Raw genomic sequence first — 4,515 nt, 5'->3', positions numbered from 1 at the left:
GAAGCTGTTTAGAAGTGCATTTATGCAATGGGAAGAAATCTTTTGATCTCTAGTCTGTCATCTAAAGAACAAATTGAAATTATCATTGATAAGCCCCCTCTTATCTTGATGAAATATTTAGGAAGCTGAGCAGATATGTATGTGTTCCATAGCTATGCAGAAAATGTGAAGTTGCTTAATAAATTCTGCTTTTGCTCAGTTTGCTGCAGGATCCAAACAAGCTGAGGCTAAAAAAACTGTTTTCTCTAATTTTGAAAACGTGCTGCACAATAAGAAGGCTCGATTTCCAAAAGGGCTGAAATTCAGAACTTTCTAGAAATCATGTGCTTTTAAAATGTCCTACCTTTTCTTATTCAAAAGTCTTGAAGACTGTTTCTTTCTAGATTTTCCTTGCATTGGTTATAATTTCATTTGTGGTATTTTTCTCATGTTTCCTGTATATCTGCAAAATCTTCAGAAACAATCCCTTTACTCTAGTGGGCATAACATCTTAAGTTTCTCTGTTGGCTGTTCTTGTCCTGTAGGGTCTGTTTGGCTGCACCACTGGTGCTTGCTCACCACCCTCCCTTTGCAAATCCAAGGCAATAGCATTGAAATGTAATACCCAGATCCTGCTCTCCAACAAACCCTTGTAGATGAGTTCAGGAGTGGTACCTGTGGGGTCCTGCTCATGCAGGTGGGTGTTTGCTCTTTTACAAGGTCTGTAATGCAGCATCCTCTGCTCCAGAAGGTGAAAGGCAGATCTTGCCAGCAGTTTGTTGATAACACATTCAGTACGTCAGAACCACTCCCTTTACATGCAGAGAGCATATGGCATCAGTGCCCTAAAAGGGGGAAACAGTGATCAGGACTACTGAAAATATCTGGCAGGTTCACAGGTTTGGAGCTTTTTGTTTCTTTTACGTTGAAAGAGAGAACTGAGCCTGGAATTCTGTCTCCTCTATCCTGGATCTCTTAGTGAAATTCCCTTTAGTATTATGGGGTTAAAGCAGGAGACTAGCTTTCCCTGCATTTGGATTATGGAAATGGAGTATGGATCTGGAAGGTAAGCACTGCCCAGAGGAGAAATTTTTGCCAAGGCTTTGCTGTCTGGTGCGGGTATGACAGCTTCCCATCTGAACTTTGCAGCTCCTCCCCTCTCACTTACCTTCAGAAGTTGCCTGAAGGTTTACTTCTGCCTCATTTAATTTCATTTAATCCTGAAAATCATTGCTCTCTATTTAACATAATTCACAGTCTCTTTAGCCTGACAGTGGTAATAGAGATTCAACTGGCTGATCTTTGTATAGAATTCCCAGTTTACATTTTATTTTACTTGTATCAGTTAAAATCTTTTTAAGGAACCTGAAAGGAATTCCCACTGAAATGCCCTTGGAAAGATAAAATGAAAAGAAAGAAATGAGAAAGACAAATTTCCCTTTTTTTAACTTTCAAACATCCTGCATATTAACTATTTAGATATGTAAATGTGATACTGAAATAAGAATACAACCAAAGTAAAAATGAAACTATGCAATAAAGTTTCACCTATCAGAAAATACTTTGCTATTGGCAAAATAAAAGGGAAAAAACAAAAACAAACTTCTGAAAATTCCTCTGAGAAAATGCATCAAAATATGATCATCTTCACTCTTAACCTTGCTGTGAATAATGTCAGTATCTTCTGGGTCAGCTTTGCAGTAGCAGCTCCCACTCTCTCTCTTCTTCCTTTGCCAACTGTTTCCCTCCCCCTTCTGGGTTCCTCATCAGAGCTGGTATTTCCCTTATCTCTGCTAGCTGTTCCTCCAATCTAAATACATAATTCTCCCTCATAACTCCCCTGGCCACTGGCTCCCGGTAGCACCTGTTCTCTCCAAATAATAATTCTTGCTGACCTTAGAAAACCATGTTGCTCTTCTGCTTTCTTTGGGTGCTCTCCAGGTGATTTGACCGATAAAAATGTTTCTGCAAAACAACTGGGCTTGTACCAAAGTTCCTTTCTCTACTCTTCTTCCTATGCTCTCTACTGCTGTAACATCCAACCAGTCTATAAATATTGTCATTCTCTAATATTTCAGTAGTGTCCATGAAGTTTATTCGGTTTTATAAAACAGAAGGAAACAAATTTTTTGCACCTGGTCTAATGGTATTAACAATTTCTTTCTTTTTCTTTTCCAAAGTGCTTCAGTTTCATATTACTCTTTTCCTCTTACGAATTCCTTACACTGTTAGGACATCATCAAACAACATATTGAACATCCTCCACACTTCAGTGAGTTTTCTGGAAGCATCTTTCCAGGAGACATATAAAACTGAAGTAGAAAAGTGATCCCAGATCTAGTAAGTGTAAGGAAGAACTGCCTAAGGTTGTATCACCATTTGCTACCAAATGGGAATTAATTCAGTATTCAACATTACTGTGACTAGTTCTGTCTGTCAAGACTCTGGAGTGCTTGGGAGCGTCTCACAGGACGCTGCTATGGAAGGCACTGTACAAGCAAAAGCCAAAGGAAAAAAACACCTCAAAAGCCAAGTCACACAACAAACTACTTGCAATCTGCACAGATATGACTGCTGGAGTAACAACACTAACTGTTTTGACTGCTTTTGTCAAGAAGTTGATACAGAAGCACCATACCAGAGATGACCATCTCCCATAGTACTGGGCATGAACTCATTAGACAAAATAGCTGGCTCCTCAGAGTCCAGCCTGAACTGTGAAATCCAACAATTTCTGTTTATGTTTTGCAATTGCTATCAAGATGACATTACAAAAAAAAGAAAACCCAAACCTGCAAGAACATAAGTGGGATAGAAGGGCAGCACTGCTGTGGAAACAAACATAGGAGTGACAATAAAAAATAACTCTGCTTAGATGTGGACATTGCCTGTAGGAGACCAATCTCCTTACAGGACAAATGTGATACCCTGGGTAGCACCTACAACCGTTGCAAGCTGTGGTTTCCTATCTACCCAGCAGGTATAGTGGTGAGAAATTAATGCCACTTATATTTGGCAGACAGTATTACAGGTTCCAGGTGAGGTACAATTCCAGTTATTTAAACGGCTTGGTCTGGTGTGGATTGCCACTTGTTTCCATGAGGTCCAGACATAGAAGTGGATGCTAGCAGCTCTCTCGTCCAGCAAATGAGAGAAGTTCCTTTCTATTTAGAGTTCAAATAAGTTTTCTATAGGAGCATTTTTCTTAGCCTTTTTTTACCCTGATTTTTTTCTCCTGTTTTTATAAGTGAGGATTCTCTACTTAATTTTTTCCTGTGGGAGGAAAAAAAAATGGTTGAGAAAGTTTTTCTATATGCACAAGTCTATTAGTGACTGAGTGTAAGTTTACTCGAAGAAGAAAACTTCACAAAAGGTTGACATGCAAATGTTAACTCTCATTAGATTTTTAAGCCTATCCAGTTGGCAGACACAAATCTAGAATTAGCAAGACATTTCCTCTTCAATTTCTGTCTCCTCAGCATTTGACAGATGTCCCAGGTGGAGTAAAAAATAATGGCATAAATGTGTATAAAACAAGAAGGAAAAGGTAGAAGAAATACTTTCTTTTTCCTCTCTATGGTAGTCCATAATAATGAACACAGCAATGGGTATTATTGAGAGTCCTGAACACTCTATGTTTCAGACAACATGTGGTGCTTAAGGTATGGAGCAAAACGGAGCAGGATTTGGAGGTGCAAAAAAGTCACTGTCTGTGATTTGCAAGATATTTAATTTTCTGACGCTTCTGAGATAAGCACTAAAACACCTTTTGTCTATCAAATTCACAACCATTTTACATACATTCATGATCATCTACTTTTGAGACTAAATGTAGGAATCAATCAGCATTTTAATGTAGATCAGTCATCACTGGGAATTTTATTCATGTTGTGTTCAGTTAATCATTTCAACATGAAAACTGATTTAGTTTAGAAAAAGGTATCTGGAGCCTACTTGGGCAGGTAAGGTGGTCAGCTTTCCTAGAAGCATGGAGGCATAAGGAGAAACACTAGACCCAGATTGGGTAGATTATAACCATTCACTGATTTCACTAGGAACAACATTTCATCCATTACCTTATTTCTGTAGCAAAAAATGCATTCATTTCTTTACTAAGCTTTATTTTAAAAACTCATTTGAGAAAACAATTTAACTGGGACATTATTATTTTTATGGAGATAATCAGGAATGAACTCATCATGGCAGTGTTTCATTTGCCAGAATTCTTTTCTTAGGTATTTTATAATTTCTCTGCCTAGATCAAAGATGACGTGTCCAGGGAATACACCTGGGACTTAAGTATAATTTAAGAAATCACTGAGGAAGCAGCATTTTAGATGCAAATTATTTTATCCTCCCAAATCAAGAACCTTTTCTACAAAGATATTTTGTTCAACACTTAAAATAAGTATCTCCATAAACAGATCTGCACTCGTCTAACCTCACTGTCTTCTAAGACAATTCATTTAAACCTCCCTCATTTCTCACTGCAGGCAGAAACGCATCCTAAGGGAATGCTGGCTGTCACAATGTAAG

The sequence above is a fragment of the Eurypyga helias genome, unplaced genomic scaffold (genome assembly GCF_000690775.1).
Source record: "Eurypyga helias isolate BGI_N326 unplaced genomic scaffold, ASM69077v1 scaffold3722, whole genome shotgun sequence".
In the NCBI taxonomy this organism is placed as follows: Eukaryota; Metazoa; Chordata; class Aves; order Eurypygiformes; family Eurypygidae; genus Eurypyga; species Eurypyga helias.
This window is presented reverse-complemented; position numbering follows the sequence as displayed.